This window comes from Rattus norvegicus, chromosome 6 (genome assembly GCF_036323735.1).
Source record: "Rattus norvegicus strain BN/NHsdMcwi chromosome 6, GRCr8, whole genome shotgun sequence".
Taxonomy (NCBI): domain Eukaryota; kingdom Metazoa; phylum Chordata; class Mammalia; order Rodentia; family Muridae; genus Rattus; species Rattus norvegicus.
The window spans coordinates 35,711,424-35,733,952 of NC_086024.1; the positions used below are offsets into that span (position 1 = coordinate 35,711,424).

The window sequence follows — 22,529 nt, forward strand, 5'->3', positions numbered from 1 at the left end:
TCCCCCTCTATATGGGTGGAGAACTCTGTTTTCTTAATACTTGAGGATAGTTACCTGAATCCTGTGACATAAAAAATTCTCAAATTGAATTTAATTGAACCTTATGTATACCTTAAAAGTATAAAACTCACTATCTAGACAGCTCTCAAATGTCTTACCTGTGCACTTGTCTCTTTCTCCTTCCATGACGGTAAAGTCTGTAGCACTTGCTGTTTGTGTGAAAGACAACTCCCAGGAACTAGTTGAAAGGCCGTTAGAGCAGAGCCTTGCCTCCTTCAGTACCAATATGCATTGCAAGATTACAAACAGCAGTGTAAGACCCTTCAGACTACAAGATGATAAAACACAAGGTGTGAAGGAGAATCCCCCAGAGGCTCATGGAAATTCATGATTTCAAGGCAAGGAAAATACTGGATCTTCATATCAGCTATCTGTTCTTTCATTCCATAGTCTTTATTTTTACCTTTCTCATGATATATGTGTGTGTATGTTTGTGTTGTGTGTGTGTGTGTATGTGTGTGAGTATATGCCATTACCCTTCTAATTCATAGTGATTTATATAAGAATGTAAATCTAAGGATGAATAATGTCTTGTTAATGTATATGGTGAAGTTATTGACTTTATTTTGATATCCTCACTGAGGCATTGAATATCCTGGAAGCATACTAGGTAGGTATGTCTGGAAAATAAAGAGCAAAATGAGACATCTTTCTGTCATATTTATAGTTTTAAAATAGATAAATCTTTTTATCTGACAGAGAAGACTACCACACAATGTACAATATAAAACCATGCCTATGTTTTCAACTCAGGCTCCAATGCTTTACATGTGATTACCAGAACAGGGACTCACTCAATGCCTCGATTCTCTCTGGTTATTGTTTCCTCCTGTTCATCTAAAACTAATATTACTATGAGGAAAGAATTTGATTTTCACTCACTAATATAAAGAGAACGTAAATAGAATTCACTTCCAGGAGACTCAACACTTGCTGTTTTCTGTTGTGCTTAGATCACGGGGTGCCTTTGAGTCCCACTTGGTCAAGAAGGAAGGAAGTAAGTGATCAAAGCAGTCAAAGTGTCAGGTTTCCTATAGGTTCAAAGTGGGAGAAATAAACATAAAATACTTACATATTTCACCTTGCAGGAAATAAAAGACACAAAATGAGTCTAATTTCAGGTGCAGGGGGTGAAAATACCAGGGTATTTATTTCCCCAAAGTTGGTTTGCTAGCATAAAAAATGTTTCCAAGAGAACATACAGGACCCATTTCCTTGGTCTTTGGCTATGATTTGTGCCTTGATTTGATTATTCCTCCTCCCACAAATCTCTCCTTGAACAGTTCTGCTTTTAGATACTGCATTATCTAATTAGCTGAATAAGAAATATCTATAACTCTACAAGAGAAATACAAATAACAAATACATTTTGCTATGACAAATATATGTTTACGCTTGGGTGTAATTAACCACCTCCATTCAAAGTAGCATATATTCAGTTGATGTGCAATTCTTTTCTTTTGATAAAAGCTTCTATTTTCCCATATTTCCTTAATGGCAAAGATGCTTTCTTAATTCTAGATAAATCAGTTCAACATAAATACACTTGTGATTTGTGATGTAGGATAGTCTTCTTGAATTGATTATACTTTGTGAATTTAAAATGTCAGAGTTGTGAAGAATATTTTCCATAGCTAACTCCTTTGTGCAAAATACTGTTGACAGTCCTATTATTAAATGTTACAAAGATACTCTGAAGATACACTGAAGAATTTATATGATCCGACCTCAACTGTATGTGGTGGACGTAAAATTCAACTATGACTCATTTGCTGCCTATGCCAAGCTAATGAGAATAATTACCAGAAGAAATTATCTGAGGCAAGCAGTGTGCCAACAATACAATCCTGAGGTAGCATGCATCTCTGTGTCTGGATGAGTCGCATATTCTGAGGAGACATACATCAACTACATAAGCTCACAAACTATTCATCTTATGTCAATTACCATTATTTCTCCTTTTTTATATACTCCTGAAAACAACATTGCAAGTTGAAACGTCTTTAGCAAGAAGTCTCAGAGTGTTCTCTGTAGGTATTAAAACACATTTTGATAAATTGTTTATTTTGCTGTGCAGAGAAGGAGGGGCCACAAGATGTCACAACAGGTAAAGGCCTTCAGCAACGAGCTTGATTAGCAACAAGCTTGGCCATATGAATTTGTTCTCCAGAAACCACAAAATTGAAGGAGAGAACCAAATCTCACAGGTTGCTGTTTTAAAATGTGCCATGGCACATTAATGACCACATGCATATGGACGTAACCACGTAAATATGAACATAAAATTGTGCATATTGATTGTTATATGAATAGTATATAATAATGGCAGTCATATACTTGAACTTTGAAGTAAACCATTTTTGCACCAATATGCTTTGTTACTTAATTACATATTAAGTCCATTTGTGAATGTATTTAATTTGAATAAGTGTATGTACAAAGTGTTAAAATCATTGTATGCAGTTACATGTGAGTGTATCATAAAATGTAATGAACAATTCATCACCATGAAACTTAAATCTATTAACACTGATGCACAGAACTAAATGTTTTTTCATAATCTGTGTATCAAAATACATAATGGCTGAAGTCAAAATAGTTCCTCAAAGTAAAACTAAAGAAATCTAATTTAGTCAGGATTATAGGCAATACATTTATAACTTACAGAAAACAGCATTCTTTTAAGGCAGAGTCAAACTACACTGAGATTCATAATTTATTTAAAAAAAACCTTCAGTTTAAGATTTTTCAGCCTAAAGCCAATTCATTACAACTAATTTTATGCAAACAATTGTCTAATTTTAGACCTGACCATCAAGCTGCCTTGAGACTTCATACTAGAAAAATCATTATTAAAACACTATACTACACACACCATATATGTGTGTGTGTATATATATATATATATATATATATATATATATAAAACCTTAATTTACTAAAATCAGTACATTTGCTAATGGAAACTAATGTGTTTTCTCTGTGTTTACCATCCTGCCATTAAATGAAATTGTGTGTGCTTGCTCTTATTAAAAAAGTTGGCATGGATGTAATTTTTACAGCCTTACCCAGGGCTTTCCACTTGTAAAGGGTAAATGTCTTCAGGCAGTCTATGAATTAAAAAAAAAATCAGCTCTCCCAAATGCCACGATGCAGGATGAGTGGCAGAGCAGCATTGATAAGCTTTGGAAAGGCTGGGCCTTTATTCTTGGCACTGGAAGGAAGGCCACACTGGACTTAGCCTTTTCATGTAAAAGCACAGACAATGAGGCCAGAGCGAGCAGCGCAGTTTCTAGTGAGCACTGCCATGATTCAATAATTGAGGGGCACACGCTATCAAATTGATCTATTCTTCTTGTTCTCACCACAAAGTATTATGATCGAGCTTTCAGGTTTAACATCGAAAACACAGATACACATAACATGTATATTCCCGGGAACAGATTATAGGGCACAGATAAGGATACACTGTACTTAGGGACCAAGATGACTCATGAATAATGGACATTTGAGGCTCACAATAACAGTGAATCACAGAGTGGAAGGATGTATAGTCTTTTAACGGCACTGTTGCTTCTGACTTGCTTTTCTATGTACAAGTCTATTATTCTGCACAGAGGCTAGGGAAATTCTTTCACAGTGAAAACACTACATACCACTTATCTGCTTTGGGATTTTTCATGGGTGGTTTCTTCTGTGTGCAACCTCTTTCCCAAGTCATTTATATGGTTCTCTATGTCACACAATTCTAACTCAGATAATGCCTTACCTGGAAGGTTTCTCCTGGGAGCCCTAAGACTTAATGCAATTCTAACTATGTTTTGTCTGTTTTGATTCTGTAACACTTTCAGTTATAAGTACTTTGTTATTTATTTCTTTACTTGGGTAATACCTAGAATTTGGGCTAGGGGTGTGGTTAAGTTAGTAGAATGTTTTTCCAGCATGCACAAAGACCTGGTTTCAATCTCTACTGCTATTGAAAATAGTGACGCACACCTTTAATGCAAATACTGGATGATGGAGGAGAATCAGAAGTCACAATCATTCTTAGCTAGGGAACAACTTCAAAACTAGCCTAAGCTAAATGAGATGCTCTCAAAGGAAAAATAATTAAAAGGCAATAATAGGGGTTTTGCCTTTCTTGGTGTCTGTAGTCCCAATATTTAGGAGGGGTAAACACATTTTTGAAAAATGGTAATTTATCGACCCATTAAGTGAATAGAACTTAGAATTCTCCATACCAAGAATGTACGATTTACTAATGACTTCCACCAACATAGTGCTGAAATGGGCTCATCAATGCCTGGTTTGGTAATTGATCTGAGACTTTGCCATGAATTCACTCAGCCCAAACTATTAAGGAAATAAGAAGTCTTGCAAATTCTATTTTCTTCTCCCATTCTTTCCAATAAAATGCTTAAAACAAAGGGATCATAAGATAGAAAAAACTAGAATGATTTCATGAAATAACTGACTTTGTTCTTTGTGAAATTAGTGCTATTTATGGTAGTTAGTTGGTGATTTTATGGTTGTCCTTCTTCCTTTCTGGTGGAAGTAATTTTGTGATCAATGAGTCTCTTGTGCTAAGGTCCACTTGCATTTGAACGTGGTCTTTTATTTCACAAAGGCAGGTTTTCATCCCTGTCAAGGAATTTCTTGTCATAGTTAGAAACGATCTCCCTGAATACTCCATTCTATTCTGTAAATCCTTGTGTGCAGTTCTATGCTTCAAATGGAAATTCTGCTCTAGAAATAAGAGCTTTAGATAATATTGGTTGAAGTATAAAGGCTTTGATATAAAAATGCATGGCAGCCATTCTAGGACCAGACAGGGATATGAAGGCCTCCCTGGAGAGAAACCACACTGAGATGCACTAGAGGGACATGCACACTCAATTCAAAGTAAGCATGGATATATCACAAGGAGGGGAAATTTTAGCTGTCAAGGAAGTGTATTCAATATCAGTATTTTCTTAGGATGCATAATTCTTGCAAAAATAGAAAAAAAAAGACAGGCATATTAGGCTCTTTAGGAACAATAGCCTTTGAAGAAAACCACAACAACCCTACTCACATAAGAAATACTCACTTTATAGAGTCACAGGAAATAGAGCTGTAGTGTGAACATGTTATGAATGTGTGTCAAATCCAGAAATGAGGAAATCTTATGATTTAAGAACAGGACAGGCTTGAGGCCATGAATGATGGCGGATGGGAAGGAAATAGCCTTCCCATGAATTGTACTGGAGTTCTGATGTCATAAATATTCTAGATCGCTCTTTAACAACAAAATAAAACTGTATGTAAGTAACTCAGGACAGTTCTGCAGTTAGCTCCTTTTGGACCATCATTTTAAAAGAACATTGGAAATGGGGATGCTAATGAGTCTCAGAACTATAGACATTCAGTAGGGGTCATATGAGGAGAGTGTGCATAACTGAAAAGGACTAGCTAAGATGATCTGGAAACATGGTGAAGATTCTTCAAATAGTAAAACAGACGATAGGAAACCTAGTAAAAGTAGGCTTTTCGTGGTGTGTCTGCACTGTCCAGGACAATGGCCACTCATCACAAAGAGCTATTGAAATGCTACCTCTGGAATGAGAAATAAACTCCCATTTAATAACTAGTGACTACCATATTGGCAGGTATAGACACTTCAGGCTGAGAGGCTGACTGGATGGATAGAGGCCGCAAATAGCTTCAAGGCAGGGCCCTAAGTGGGAATAGGGCAAAGCATTGCAGAATTGCCCTGAAGTATATTTCAATAGTGTGCAAGACATAGGTGTTCATTGCTGGCATCTTACTTCTATGGCTGGGATGGTGTTGGGAGTTGGAAGCATTGAAGCCTCTAAGGATAGTGTTTATGGAAGAATAGAAAACACGTGCCATTGGCTGCATTACCCAGGAAGTGGTAGAAATGAAGAAAAGGCCATGAAAACTTTACTGCCAATGTAACTCTCCATTTTCCCTTTGGGAAATTTTCTCTCTGACCATTAAGTATTCTGTTGTTACTGTGTCTGCCATCTGCAGCATGGAAGGCTGGCAATTTTGACAGGAGAAGAAGGAGTGCAGGTGGGGCTTGCTTTTGGGAAGGATGATAGGCTGCCTTATCTATTCTGCAGAGGCGTGGAGAGACATTATAAATATTTGTCCATTAAATGTTCATAAAATGCTTGTTAAACACCCCCACTCTGTCAGAAAAGATGTTTATTTGAATGCTCGGTGAATTTAATGCTTGTCACCCACAAGGCGGATACTTGCTGTGGGAAGGTCATCTGTACATTTTGCTTCTTTTTATGCTCATTTCTCTTTTTGTGACTAGAGAAATTGGATGCTAATTTTAAAAACAGTAACAATTTTTTTCAAACGAGATGCTTCAGGAAGAATGTGGATAGTTAAAAATTCAAGTAGATGTCTATAAGTACACACACACACACACACACATGCACGCACGCACACACATGCGCGCACAGATCACATTACATCACATCACACATACAAATGTAAAAATAAAACCTACAAAATACTTACCCCATCTCTATACACATTCAAACTCAGGCACATGGGCTTTTATCATTTCACCCTTTATCTTCAGACACTTCCTGGGGTTTAAATGTATATATATTAAATAAAATGAAACATTTGTTTTGTATCCTAATTTTTCTACCTTCTGATGATAATGGTGGATACCTTACAACATGGGTTTTAACACATATTAGTCTTTAATAAAATTGCTTCTTGTTTTATAAGTCTTTAATGTTACAAGCTTGATCATCATTTTGTGCCCTATGACCAACCACCTCACCTCAAATATTGAGAATCGATGGATGAATTCTGATTCAACAGACCCTATGCCATACCCATGTTTAACCATCTGTTTTATCCTTTACAATTTTTATTTTTGTGTAATGTCCACCTTTTTATGCTGACATATAAAGTTCAATAAAAATTCTTGCTAAATTTTATATTTTTTTTTCTACATTGTGGTCAACAAGTACACAGCCCCATTGGGAAAAAGTAAAACTGCTTATTAGGCTCATTTTCTCTAGCACTGAAATATTTCATTTTAAGAAATCTATATCTATGGAAGGAATGATAGAAATCTATACCACTCCAGTCTGCATCACTCGCTTCTTGTGAGGCTGGTCTTTTCAGGGAATTTTTTGGCCTTTCTAAATTGTTAAGACAGAGTTGCCATTTCTCTACTGGGGCACTTGAAAATTGTTTCCTATGAAGACCTTGCAAGGTGAAAATACATAATATAATATCTCCATTTGTTTGAATTTGTAAAATTCCTTGATGTGTATCTAATACAAAGTGATTTTGATAAAAGATTAATTTTAGTCATCTAGTCACAAATTGTTTTTAGAGTTAGGTCCTGAAAAACAGAAATACATCTTGACTCTAAAGGAATCTCATTTTGACCTGTTGTTTTTTTTATAGCATTTTAAAACTATCCCAGATTTTTAAATATCTACATATACAATTAGAATTGAATAGTTCTTTCTTTTAAAATTTAACATAACCTGTTCCATACATGTATTTTACAAAATATGTTTCAATGATCTATGTCTTTGATATATCTTTTGACTGATTTATAGTTAGAAAATCTGATATATATATATATATACATGTGTGTGTGTGTATATATATATACATTTAAAGTGGGCTATTTTCTTAGATTTTTGGAAGACATGATTAATTTTACAAGAGATCTTTAAGTATATGGACTAAATATTAATGAAAGTCCCAGGGAAAGTCTAACCTTATTAATCTCTTATACACTTAACCATTTTCTCAGCAGCATATCCTGAATAATTAATTGATCCCCTATTGTTATGTGCTGTATTCTTTATTGCAGTTTGAATACAATAAATCCTGTGCTGTGAATTATGACTGAAAAGGGAATGTGGTTGGTTGTAAAGTATGGTGATTCTTGACCCAGCTCCATTTTGCTTGCTCATTGTAATTTTATAATTCTGTCTATAATTCCTAAGTACTTTAATATTACTAGTTTTCATCATTGTTTCTACTAGTTTTAAATTTTTCTACCAACAAAAACTTCAAGTTATCTTTTTATCCCTACTCCCAGCTTTCAAGAAGATAACTTGAAACTTGATTATCTTGAAAGTCTATGCTGATACAAGGGACACAACTTATCGCCGTATTTGGTATCTTCATACATAGAATAGTCCATTGTGTACTATATAATTTCTTGTTTTATCCACATTTTTATATTGGTTTAATTTCCCTAACGTCCAGCTGTTTCTTATATTCATAGATTCTGTGATTTGTTGCATCATAGTTTATTGCCGTGTTGTCCCTTGACTTGCTATTGCTGCTACATTCTCAACATTTTGATAGACTTTAAACGTGTGAGTCATGTGTCAGTCGATTATCTTTTGTGTCCATACAAACAACTCATAGCTTCAGCTATTTGTCTCCTATTATCAAGAGCTAAAGATTTACTTGAACTTTACAACTTTTTCTCTTGGTCAAAGATATAAAATATTGTAAGATACTAATAGGAGTGTTAGGAAGTGTCATAATCCTGAACTAAGGGAACAATGTTCCCAACGCACTTTATTAACTATAATCGTGCCTTTACTACCTGAGAATTTGTAACCTAGTTTAGAAAGGATGTCATGCTGGAAAAGTACATTTATCTATGCCTATTTTAAAATAATTTTCTGGGGCTAGATTGACGGCTCAGCAGTTAAGAGCATTGACTGCTCTTGAGAGGTCTTGTTCTCAACACTTAAGTCAGGTGACTCACAGCTGCCTCGAACTCCAGCTCTGTCTCCAGTGAATTTATCATACTTTCTAGCCACCAAAGGCAGCCACTCACTTGTGGCAAAATGCATATACATAAATAAAATAAATCTTAAAATAATTTATAATTTCAGTAATTAAATACTGCTGCTGCCATGTTAAATCCTTCTATAATACAGTATTTTTAAGTAAATTATTTTGAGTTTTGACAACTATTGCATTAGCTTAATGTTCTTCTCCTTCTCAAGTCAATATTAGTTTCATAAAATAAACTCATAAAACCTTGTGTGGTCTCAGTTACAAAATGACAATTGCACCTACTTTGAGAAGTCATAGTTTAAATGACCCATGGACTAAAACCATCAAATACTATCCTTGGAAGTCCTGAGTTACATTTCATTCTTTCCAGTAAGTATTGGAGACTTCTCTTTCCTGTGACTGCCTGAGTCAGTTTTCATCGCATAGAACATTCCAGGAAAGTGTCTCCTGCATTGACTTTCTCAAGTGTATTCACGTAGACAGGTGGCAGGACTATACAGACCATCCTTGATCTATAAATGGAACCTTCCATTATGATATGATATATTTAGGATACTCTTCTCTTTAGTCTTAATATATGTGCCTAAATTAATGTATTTACTGCATTTACCATTGCTCTCCTCCACTATCATTTCAATTTATTTGTCAGAATTCCTCTTTTGAATGTGTCAAGCAAATACATTTCAATGTTTTTCTTCCTCTAGTGTTTTTAGGCATGCTGTGTTATTTTACAGAAGTGAAATGCTTAGATTAATGTTGTTCATTTTTGCTAATGAATAATGAACATATTTGAGGTTGCACATTTGCCTCTGAGCAGAGCTTTGGAAATATTTGACAAAGTTTGATTAAAAGACTTCTTATGATAGCTGTGGAGTAACGTCAGTTTCTCCTTCTCTTTTATTGGAGTTGCTAGTAGTGAAAGCTGTATTTTTCTTAATTAATTTGCCTTTAGACCTTTATTAATGCCTTTCAGTAGTCTGCCTTATTGGGAGTGAGACTAGAGGGACCCGTGAACATTTTTATATTTTTGTCATGTTTTTGTGGTTGATTTGTGGTCTAAAAATTAATTTCCAAAGCACGTGTTCCCAGCAGATGCAGACAAAGAATGCTCATTGGGGTACATCTTCCTATGTGATTACCTTCGCTTCAGGAACACTTTGATTTGTTTATTAATTTGTATTTAGAATGTTTTATTCCTTACTAGTTCTTAGGAACGTAATTTTTAAAAATCGCTTACCAGTTAAAAAGTTGAACGTTCTCACCAATTTAGTTGCATTTTCATTGTTTATCTCGTTTTACATTATTTGAGGGGGGAAGAATCTCGTGATAGAGACTTTTGCTCTACAGTCGTTGTTTTCCAGTACAAAGCTACTTTATCCAGTGTCATCTGGACGTTTAGAAATGGATGAATTTCAGATAATAACTACCATAAGGTTGCTATGATTCTTTACTAAAAATATTTTCACTGAGGTTGTGACTTCTCTCTCCTGTGACAGCTATCAAGTTGCTATGTGTAGAAAAAAAAAGACTAGTGATTTTAGGAGAACGACGAATGTTTAGAATGTTTATAGAGTTGTTTTTTTTTTTATTAACTTGAGTATATCTTATTTACATTTCGAGTGTTATTCCCTTTCCCGGTTTCCGGGCCAACATCCCCCAATCCCTCCCCCTGCCCTTCTTTATGGGTGTTCCCCTCCCCATCCTCCCCCCATTGCAGCCCTCCCCTCAACAATCAGGTTCACTGGGGGTTCAGTCTTAGCAGGACCCAGGGCTTCCCCTTCCACTGGTGCTCTTCCTAGGATATTCTTTGCTACCTATGAGGTCAGAGTCCAGGGTCAGTCGATGTATAGTCTTTAGGTAGTGGCTTAGTCCCTGGAAGCTCTGGTTGCTTGGCATTGTTGTTCATAAGGGGTCTCGAGCCCCTTCAAGCTCTTCCAGTTCTTTGTCTGATTCCTTCAACAGGGGTCCTATTCTCAGTTCAGTGGTTTGCTGCTGGCATTCGCATCTGTATTTGCTGTATTCTGGCTGTGTCTCTCAGGAGCAATCTACATCCGGCTCCTGTCGGCCTGCACTTCTTTGCTTCATCCATCTTGTCTAATTGGATGGCTGTATCTGTATGGGCCACATGTGGGGCAGGCTCTGAATGGGTGTTCCTTCTGTGTCTGTTTTAATCTTTGCCTCTCTATTCCCTGCCAAGGGTATTCTTGTTCCCCTTTTATAGAAGGAGTGAAGCATTCACATTTTGATCATCCATCTTGAGTTTCATGTGTTCTATGCATCTAGGGTAATTCAAGCATTTGGGCTAATAGCCACTTATCAATAAGTGCATACCATGTGTGTTTTTCTGTGATTGGGTTACCTCACTCAGGATGATACTTTCCAGTTCCAACCATTTGCCTACGAATTTCATAAAGTCGTTGTTTTTGATAGCTGAGTAATATTCCATTGTGTAGATGTACCACATTTTCTGTATCCATTCCTCTGTTGAAGGGCATCTGGGTTTTTTCCAGCTTCTGGCTATTATATATAAGGCTGCTATGAACATGGTGGAGCATGTGTCGTTGTTATATGTTGGGGCATCTTTTGGGTATATGCCCAAGAGAGGTATAGCTGGATCCTCAGGCAGTTCAATGTCCAATTTTCTGAGGAACCTCCAGACTGATTTCCAGAATGGTTGTACCAGTCTGCAATCCCACCAGCAATGGAGGAGTGTTCCTTTTTCTCCGCATCCTCGCCAGCATTTGCTGTCATCTGAGTTTTTGATCTTAGCCATTCTCACTGGCATGAGGTGAAATCTCAGGGTTGTTTTGATTTGCATTTCCCTTATGACTAAAGATGTTGAACATTTCTTTAGGTGATTCTCAGCCATTCGGCATTCCTCAGCTGTGAATTCTTTGTTTAGCTCTGAACCCCATTTTTTATAGGGTTATTTGTCTCCCTGCGGTCTAACTTCTTGAGTTCTTTGTATATTTTGGATATAAGGCCTCTATCTGTTGTAGGATTGGTAAAGATCTTTTTCCAATCATTTGTTTGCTGTTTTGTCCTAACCACAGTGTCCTTTGCCTTACAGAAGCTTTGCAGTTTTATGCGATCCCATTTGTCGATTCTTAATCTTAGAGCATAAGCCATTGGTGTTTTGTTCAGGAAATTTTTTTCATTGCCCATGTGTTCCAGATGCTTCCATAGTTTTTCTTCTATTAGTTTGAGTGTATCTGGTTTGATGTGGAGGTCCTTGATCCACTTAGACTTAAGCTTTGTACAGGGTGATAAGCATGGATCGATCTGCATTCTTCTACATGGTGACCTCCAATTGAACCAGCAACATTTACTGAAAATGCTATCTTTTTTCCATTGGATGGTTTTGGCTCCTTTGTCAAAAATCAAGTGCCCGTAGGTGTGTGGGTTCATTTCTGGGTCTTCAATTCTGTTCCATTGGTCTATCTGTCTGTCTCTGTACCAATACCATGCAGTTTTTATCACTATTGCTCTGTATTACTGCTTGAGTTCAGGGATAGTGATTCCCCCTAAAGTCCTTTTATTGTTGAGGATACTTTTAGCTATCCTGGGTTTTTTGTTATTCCAGATGAATTTGCAAATTGTTCTGTCTAACTCTTTGAAGAATTGGATTGGTATTTTGATGGGGATTGCATTGAATCTGTAGATCGCTTTTGGTAAAATGGCCATTTTTACTATATTAATCCTGCCAATCCATGAGCATGGGAGATCTTTCCATCTTCTAAGGTCTTCTTCAATTTCTTTCTTCAGAGTCTTGAAGTTCTTATTGTACAGATCTTTTACTTGCTTGGTTAAAGTCACACCGAAGTACTTTATATTATTTGGGTCTATTATGAAGGGTGTCGTTTCCCTAATTTCTTTCTCGGCTTGTTTCTCTTTTGTATAGAGCAAGGCAACTGATTTATTTGAGTTAATTTTATACCCAGCCACTTTGCTGAAGTTGTTTATCAGCTTTAGTAGTTCTCTGGTGGAACTTTTGGGATCACTTAAATATACTATCTTGTCATCTGCAAATAGTGATATTTTGACCTCTTCTTTTCCGATCTGTATCCCCTTGATCTCCTTTTGTTGTCTGATTGCTCTGGCTAGAACTTCAAGAACTATATTGAGAATTTCTTTCTCGGCTTGTTTCTCTTTTGTGTAGAGGAAGGCGACTGATTTATTTGAGTTAATTTTATACCCAGCCACTTTGCTGAAGTTGTTTATCAGCTTTAGCAGTTCTCTAGTGGAACTTATGGGACAACTTAAATATACTATCATATCATCTGCAAATAGTGATATTTTGACTTCTTCTTTTCCAATCTCTATCCACTTGACCTCCTTTTGTTGTCTGATCGCTCTGGCTAGAACTTCAAGAACTATATTGAATAAGTAGGGAGAGAGTGGGCAGCCTGGTCTAGTCCCTGATTTTAGTGGGATTGCTTCAAGTTTCTCTCCATTTAGTTTAATGTTAGCAACTGGTTTGCTGTATATGGCTTTTACTATGTTTAGGTATGGGCCTTGAATTCCTATTCTTTCCAGGACTTTTATCATGAAGGAGTGTTGAATTTTGTCAAATGCTTTCTCAGCATCTAATGAAATGATCATGTGGTTTTGTTCTTTCAGTTTGTTTATATAATGGATCACATTGATGGTTTTCCGTATATTAAACCATCCCTGCATGCCTGGGATAAAGCCTACTTGATCATGGTAGATGATTGTTTTGATGTTCTCTTGGATTCAGTTTGACAGAATTTTATTGAGTATTTTTGCATTGATATTCATAAGGGAAATTGGTCTGAAGTTCTCTTTCTTTGTTGGGTTTTGTGTGGTTTAGGTATAAGAGTAATTGTGGCTTCATAGAAGGAATTCGGTAGTGCTCCATCTGTTTCAATTTTGTGGAATTGTTTGGATAATATTGGTATGAGGTCTTCTATGAAGGTCTGATAGAATTCTGCACTAAACCCGTGTGGACCTGGGCTCTTTTTGGTTGGGAGACCTTTAATGACTGCTTCTATTTTCCTTAGGAGTTATGAGGTTGTTTAACTGGTTTATCTGTTCCTGATTTAGCTTTGGTACCTGGTATCTGTCTAGGAAATTGTCCATTTCCAGCAATTTTTCAAGTTTTGTTGAATATAGGCTTTTATAGTAAGATCTGATGATTTTTTGAATTTCCTCTGAATCTGTAGTTATGTCTCCCCTTTCATTTCTGATTTTGTTAATTTGGACACACACTCTGTGTCCTCTTGTTAGTCTGGCTAAGGGTTTATCTATCTTGTTGATTTTCTCAAAGAACCACCTTTTGGTTCTGTTGATTTTTTTCTATGGTCCTTTTTGTTTCTACTTGGTTGATTTCAGCTCTGAGTTTGATTATTTCCTGCCTTCTACTCCTCCTGTGTGTATTCGCTTCTTTTTGTTCTAGAGCTTTTAGGTGTGCTGTCAAGCTTGTGACATATGCTCTTTCCTGTTTCTTTCTGCAGGCACTCACCGCTATGAGTTTTCCTCTTAGCACTGCTTCATTGTGTCCCATAAGTTTGGGTATGTTGTACCTTCATTTTCATTAAATTCTAAAAAGTCTTTAATTTCTTTCTTTATTTCTTCCTTAACCAGGTTATCGTTGAGTAGAGCATTGGTCAACTTCCACGTATATGTGGGCATTCTTCCCTTATTTTCATTGAAGACCAGCATTAGGCCATGGTGGTCTGATAGCACGCATGGGATTATTTCTATCTTTCTGTACCTGTTGAGGCATGTTTTATGACCAATTATATGGTCAATTTTGAAGAAAGTACCATGAGGAGCTGAGAAGAAGGTATATCCTTTTGCTTTAGGATAGAATGTTCTATAAATATCTATAAAGTCCATTTGGCTCATGACTTCTCTTAGTCTGTCTACGTCTCTGTTTAATTTCTGTTTCCATGATCTGTCCATTGATGAGAGTGGGGTGTTGAAATCTCCTACTATTATTGTGTGAGGTGCAATGTGTGTTTTGAGTTTTAGTAAGTTTTCTTTTACGTATGTAGGTGCCCTTGTATTTGGGGCATAGATATTTAGGATTAAGAGTTCATCTTGGTGGACTTTTCCTTTGATGAATATGAAGTGTCCTTCCTTATCTTTTTTGATGACTTTTAGTTGGAAATTGATTTTATTTGATATTAGAATGGCTACTTCAGCTTGTTTCTTCAGACCATTTGCTTGGAAAGTTGTTTTCCAGCCTTTCACTCTGAGGTACTGTCTGTCTTTGTCTCTGATGTGTGTTTCCTGTAGGCAGCAGAATGCAAGGTCCTCGTTGTGTATCCAGTTTGTTAATCTATGTCTTTTTATTGGGGAGCTGAGGCCATTGATGTTGAGAGATATTAAGGAATAGTGATTATTGCTTCCTGTTATATTCATATTTGGATGTGAGGTTATGTTTTGTGCTTTTCTTCTCTTTGTTTTGTTGCCAAGATGATTAGTTTCTTGCTTCTTCTAGGGTATAGCTTGCCTCCTTATGTTGGGCTTTACCATTTATTATCCTTTGTAGTGCTGGATTTGCAGAAAGATATTGTGTAAATTTGGTTTTGTCATGGAATATCTTGCTTTCTCCATCTATGTTAATTGAGAGTTTTGCAGGATACAGTAACCTGGGCTGGCATTTGTGTTCTCTCAGGGTCTGTATGATATCTGTCCAGGATCTTCTGGCTTTCATAGTTTCTGGCGAAAAGTCTGGTGTGATTCTGATAGGTCTGCCTTTATATGTTACTTGACCTTTTTCTCTTACTGCTTTTATTATTCTTTCTTTATTTTGTGCATTTGGTGTTTTGATTATTATGTGTTGGGAGGGGTTTCTTTTCTGGTCCAATCTATTTGGAGTTCTGTAGGCTTCTTGTATGCTTATGGGTATCTCTTTCTTTAGGTTAGGGAAGTTTTCTTCTATGATTTTGTTGAAGATATTTACTGGTCCTTTGAGCTGGGAGTCTTCACCCTCTTCTATACCTATTATCCTTAGGTTTGATCTTCTCATTGAATCCTGGATTTCCTGTATGTTTTGGACCAGTAGCTTTTTCCGCTTTACATTATCTTTGACTGTTGAGTCGATGATTTCTATGGAATCTTCTGCTCCTGAGATTCTCTCTTCCATCTCTTGTATTCTGTTGGTGAAGCTCGTATCTACAGTTCCTTGTCTCTTCTTTTGGTTTTCTATATCCAGGGTTGTTTCCATGTGTTCTTTCTTGATTGCTTCTATTTCCATTTTTAATTCCTTCAACTGTTTGATTGTGTTTTCCTGGAATTCTTTCAGGGATTTTTGTGACTCCTCTCTATGGGCTTCTGATTGTTTATTTATGTTTTCCTGGAATTCTTTCAGGGATTTTTGCGATTCCTCTCTGAAGGCTTCTACTTGTTTATTAATGTTTTCCTGTGTTTCTCTAAGGGAGTTCTTCACGTCTTTCTTGAAGTCCTCCAGCATCATGATCAAACATAATTTTGAAACTAGATCTTGCTTTTCTGGTGTGTTTGGACATTCCGTGTTTGCTTTGGTGGGAGAATTGGGCTCTGATGATGCCGTGTAATCTTGGTTTCTGTTGCTTGGGTTCCTGCACTTGCCTCTTGCCATCAGATTATCTCTAGTGTTACTTTGTTCTGCTATTTCTGATAGTGGCTAGACTGTCTGTCGCGCGCCTAATGTCCCGCCAGTAAGAACGACGCGGGGCAACAGGATTCTTCTGCGAGCAAGCCTTTACTGTGTTACAGCTCTTCTTAGTGTTACAGCTCTTCTCAGTGTTACAGCTCTTCTCAGTGTTACAGCTCTTCTGAACAGGGACCCCGAGCAGCAAAATCGCTCGGCTTATATAGACAACAGTATGCTAATTATCTCTCAGGGATTGGTGGGGCTTGGATCACCCCACTACTTGTCCTCCAGGGATTGGCGGAGAATGAATCACCTCATTAGCATATTAACGTTCAACTAACACCTGGTGCATAAACCGCACATGTGCAGTACCGCTGTTCACCACTAGAGGGAGCCCTAGCAAGGGGACAAGCCTGCACATGCGCAGTAAGTCGTTTATATCCAGACAAGGCTGGATGTCGGCGCCATCTTTGTTTCGCCGCGCCGCTCTCTACATCTCCCCCTTTTTTGTTTAATAAAATGACTGGTCTAGATCTGGGTGTCACGTCAATCTTGTCATTGCTCCTGTCTTAGGTCGTTCTCATCCAAACTCGGCCTTCCCCGTCATAGAGTTACCCTATCGCCACCGGGCCCCGTGTCTTAGGTTGGTCCGAGTTCGAGGAAAGTTGCCCGTCCCTGGATACAATGACTCCACATGACTGTGACAAAAATGATCTAGGGCGAACTCTTGATCTTTCAAAGAGGCCAGCCATATGTTGGGAGAAGCACCCTTTTTAATGGTGGTCATAGCCTGGTAAACAACCATTTTGTGTCTGGCATGTTCTCTTTTTAAACAGCCAATAAGCCAGAGACCTACTCCGCATCCCAGGAGGACAATAGCTCCCCGGGACAAACATGCCCGCCCACTCCTTGAAAAGGGAGAAAGCATTGGTAATCCATGAGGTAAAGTCTTCAACTGTGATGGGGTCCAGCCTAGTGCTGTTGAGGACAGCAATCTGCATCAGCAATTGTCTTTATAGTTGCTCTGCTTTCATGGACCAGTTTCCTTTCAGATAATTCGAGATTTCTTTGCTCTGTTGAAAATTCTGAGAAAAGTTAGCTCACAAAGGAATAATGCATAAACCTCTAAGGGAGGAAACACAAGACAGCTGTGTCATATGATACAGTGCTTCAATTTGTTCTTGAACTAAATCTATCCTTTGATTGGCTAATAGAAGGCCAGATGCCAAATGGGTATTAAATTCTTCTTGTATCTCTAGCACCACTGCAGTTCTTTCTACAATCTGATTGACAGTCTCAGCCGTCTGTATTTGATTGGTCATAGCGATTTCATCTGTGGTAGCTGCGGCAGCAGACAGCACAATGGCTGAAATTATGGCTGCCGTAATTCCAAAATCTCTTTTGGCTCTCAGCAAATTAAGAATAGGAAAGCTATCTGGGTTTGCCTCCACTGGGATTGGCACAAAGGAGGGAATCTTAACCATCACTGCGGTGTCATTAGTGCCATCCCAGCATTCAGCTAAATAGCAGACTACATCAGAGCTATTACAATTTAAAGCACCACTGCTTACATTAGTGCTTATCAGAAAAAAGGTGATCTAGCACATACTGAAGTACTAGTGGCAGTATTATTTACCAAGAGGTTATTATATTGAATATTGATCAACCTGGTATCACCTTTTTCTGGTAGCTGAAACATTATACAGCACGAAGTTCTCACCCATCAACCTAGCAAAGGGGGTCAGGGATGTATATGCCCCTTGCTCATTGGACAGCATCCATTGGAACCAAGGCCAGAGATTATGCTTGTCAGTCTTATTCTCAAAACAGTAGAATTGCTATGAACTGGCATGGGTACTGGCCAGGATCTGGCAATAGCCCACAGAGTGAGCGAATTAACCTGTATTACCATTCCCAGTAGTAATAGTAGGGTTCGTAGTCTCATCTTCAGGAAGAGCAGAAGACAATCTTCGAGTCAAACGCTCAGGTACCCAAATTGGATTTTCTTGATTCTGCGGAAAAACACAAATCGCTCCCCTAGATCTCGAAATCATGGGATCTGGGCCACGCCATTCATCAGTTAAGACATCCTTCCACTTTACTTCTGCATTAGTTATAGGTGTAGTAGCAGCATGGCGATCCGTGGCAGAACAGCCATGCGCATCCAGAATTAAGAAATTTAGAGTAAAAAGAGCTAAAGAAAGTTGTTTTTTTGGTGTTCGGCTGCTGGCAATTCCCCCTTTTTGTTTTTGTATAAGCTCTTTTAAGGTACGATGTACTCTTTCCACAATTCCTTGACCTTGGGGATTGTATGGCAATCTTGTAGTATGTTTGACCTGCATTGTCTGGCAAAATGCCTGAAAGGACTTTGCAGTGTAGGCAGGCCCGTTGTCTGTCTTGAGACTATCAGGCTTTCCCCAGGCTGCCCATGCCTCTAAGCAATGACTAATGGCATTACGAGCTTTTTCACCAGTCATCAGAGTAGCGTGTATAATACCAGAACAGGTATCAACAGAAACATGAGCATATTTTAAATTTCCAAATTGAGATATGTGTGTGACATCCATCTGCCAAAGTTTTAGCGGGATCAGACCACGAGGGTTAATCCCCACATGAGGAGGGTGGTGAAATTGACCTTTTTTAAAACCATATCCAATAACTTAAAACCCAATAGTCCATAACCAAGGCATGTAGAGAATATTTATACATTTAAAACCAATCAGAAAACAAAATTGAAGTGGCTACACATATCTTAGCTATAGGTGCAAGGCTCCAAGGGCCGATTGAAACTGCTTTTTTAAGAGAAGCACCTTGTCACTTGCTAAATCTCCTTGAGACCAGGAATCCAAGTAGGCACACTCAAGTTTATCTTTTTGTTTGATTCTCCTGAATAAATTTTCAGGCGGTCTACCTCTATCAAATCTGATCAGTATGACTCTGTGAGGTTTCCACAGCCTAATCACATACCTAGCAATAGCCTCAACTTGAGCCACAACAAAAGCTGCACTGACCCCATTTTTTATCTCTGCCTTCTCTCTGTTCCTTTTATCTCCTTTTCTTTCCTCTTTTTCTTTCGAGACCTTTTCTCCCTCTGACATACTTTCTTGTTGTTCTGCAAGGACCCTCTGACCTGTCCTAACGGCTCTAATGGCTTCCTCACATCATTTATCCTCTAAGCAGGCAGGGACCATTTGCCAAAAAGGTTTTGGTCCCGGCTTAAGCTTGCCGTCTGTGGCTTCTCTATCCCACACAAAGAAAAAAAGAAACAAAATTACCAGCCTTGCCCACAAAGGATCCATAACTTTAGGTTTCTTCACAGTGGCTCTCCACCTAGGCCCATATCTTTCTTCCTCATATATGGCTGCCTCTTCCTCTAATTCCTCCTCCTCGGACTCTGACAACTCTTGCTCAGAGTCACTACCAGTCAGTTCTAAGGCTTCTGATTCTTTTAATGGATACAAAGTATCCTCTCCGGATGACTTGTACTTCATCCTCCGGGGTATACCTATTTTTTCCTCCAGCGGCATTTCTTCCGCCTTTTGAATCTCTTTCACTTTTGTTTTAGTAACCTTTTTCTTTTTGCGAGATCCTAATTTCTCACTCTGCTCCGTTTCTGACATGCTCTCTTCCAAAAAGGGGCATGCCTCTCGAAGCTTACCTTTTAATTTACCTTCTCGCAGTTCTGAATCCTCTTCAGCACACTGAAGGGTCCCCTCGGCACCGGCGATGTTGGTTCCCGGGTCTCGGCACCACTTGTCGCGCGCCTAATGTCCCGCCAGTAAGAACGACGCGCGGCAACAGGATTCTTCTGCGAGGAAGCCTTTACTGTGTTACAGCTCTTCTTAGTGTTACAGCTCTTCTCAGTGTTACAGCTCTTCTCAGTGTTACAGCTCTTCTGAACAGGGACCCCGAGCAGCAAAATCGCTCGGCTTATATAGACAACAGTATGCTAATTATCTCTCAGGGATTGGTGGGGCTTGGATCACCCCACTACTTGTCCTCCAGGGATTGGCGGAGAATGAATCACCTCATTAGCATATTAACGTTCAACTAACACCTGGTGCATAAACCGCACATGTGCAGTACCGCTGTTCACCACTAGAGGGAGCCCTAGCAAGGGGACAAGCCTGCACATGCGCAGTAAGTCGTTTATATCCAGACAAGGCTGGATGTCGGCGCCATCTTTGTTTCGCCGCGCCGCTCTCTACAACTGTCCTCTAAGCCTGTGTGTCAGGAGTGCTGTAGACCTGTTTTCCTGTTTTCTTTCAGCCAGTTATGGGGACAGAGTGTTCTGCTTTCAGGCGTATAGTTTTCCTGTCTACAAGTCTTTAGCTGTTTCTGTGGGCCTGTGTCTTGAGTTCACCAGGCAGGTCGCTTGCAGCAGAAGAGTTGGTCTTACCTGTGGTCCCGAGGCTCAAGTTTGCTAGTGGGGTGTTGCTTATGAGCTCTCTGAGGCGGCAGCATCCAGAAAGATCTGTGCTGCCGTTTCCAGGAGCTTCAGTGCACCAGGGTTCCAGATGGTGTTTGTTGTTTTCCTCTGGAATCAGTATTGTGTGCAGAGTGCAGTCTCTTCTGGCTTTCCAGGCATGTCTGACTCTCTGAAGGTTTAGCTCTCCCTCCCATGGAATTTGGGTGCAGAGAACTGTTTATCCGGGTGGTCCCTTCAGGTTCTGGCTATGTCTCAGATCCAGGGGACCCGCTGCTGCTGTGCCCTTATCCAAGGGAACCCAGAGGCCGTATACAGTTTCCTCTTGGGCCAGGGATGTGGGCAGGGGTGGACAGTGTTGGTGGTGTCTTCCGCTCTCCTGTCTCAGGAGTGCCCACCTGTCCAGTCATTGAGGGCTCTCTCCCATGTGATTTGGGGGCAGAGAGCTGCTGCGGGCAGGGATCCGCAGGTTTGGGACTCCCCATTTATAGAGTTTTGAAAGGTGGCTCAACAGGAAAGAGCCCTGGCTGCCTTTGCAGAGGAGCCTTGACCAACGTAATTCCCAAGACCCACATAATGATTTACAAATGCCAGCAAGTTCAGTTCCAGGAGATCTGACACATTCTCCTGGCCTCCATAAGCAATACACACTACATCTATATCCACACAGGCAGAACAGGCATAAGATAATATAAATGAATCTAAAATGAATTACAAAAACTAATCAATGTGGTTCTTAAACTCTAAGTTGATAGCAACATTTAAATAATTCTAAAGATCTCTTTAAAAAATTAAATGATCAAGATCAAGGTTTTCATGTCTTGGGTTTTGTGATATTCTCATCTTCTGTTTTTGCTGACTCTATTATTGTTTTTAGTTGAATATTATATAACATAATACCTTTTCTTACCTATCTATTACATACCTATTCACTGATAAATTTATTCTGTGGAAAACTTTTTAACTTTCTATAGATACTGCTCTGTGGGGGTTTGTTGGTTTATTTATGCTTATTTGTTTTGACATTTTACCTTGAACAGACCAAATCTGAGAATGGCTTGATTTTTGTTCATTAAAAACTATTGGTCTTTTCTTCCTTCCTCCTTTCCTCCACCCAACTGTTGCTCCCTTCCTCCTTTTTTTCTTCTTTTTTTCCATATCCCAGTCTGGCATTGAACTCACTAAGCAGCTTAAACTGCCTCAGCTTCCCAAGTGCTAGGATTACAGGCATAAGCCACAAAGCAGATTTCTTTTTGTTCTAAACAGGTTATCTTTTCCTATTAATATTTATTTATTTTCATTTTATGTGTATGAGTGTTTCTGTCTGCATGTATTAATACATTGCCATGGGAATGCCCAGTACCCATAAGGGCCAGAAGAATATTTCAAATTCCCTGAAACTGGAGTTATGGCTAGTTTGGAACAGCCATATGTGTGCTAGAAACCGAACTGGGCCTTCCTCAAGAGTAGGAAGAACTCTTTAATTCTGAGGCATCCTTCAGCCCCAGGGCATCTCCTTTATCTGTAGAGCCAATTGATTGCTCAGTTCATGTGACTTTCTGTGTACTGTATTCACTGCATACATATTTTGGGGGATTGGATTTCTGCTTATACTTCCCATAAGCA

General features: G+C 38.6%; 1 long non-coding RNA gene across 1 annotated transcript in view; it reads right to left on the reverse strand.

The window, feature by feature from the left end:
- The window catches only part of LOC120103504 (uncharacterized), a 25,692-nt gene extending 15,160 nt beyond the window's left edge, over positions 1-10,532 (reverse strand). The window contains exons 1-2 of the long non-coding RNA XR_005505758.2: positions 943-10,532; positions 159-328 (exon numbers count right to left, since the gene is read on the reverse strand). This is a non-coding gene — a long non-coding RNA (uncharacterized LOC120103504). The remainder of the gene's footprint in view (positions 1-158; positions 329-942) is intronic.
- Positions 10,533-22,529: the final 11,997 nt, after the last annotated feature.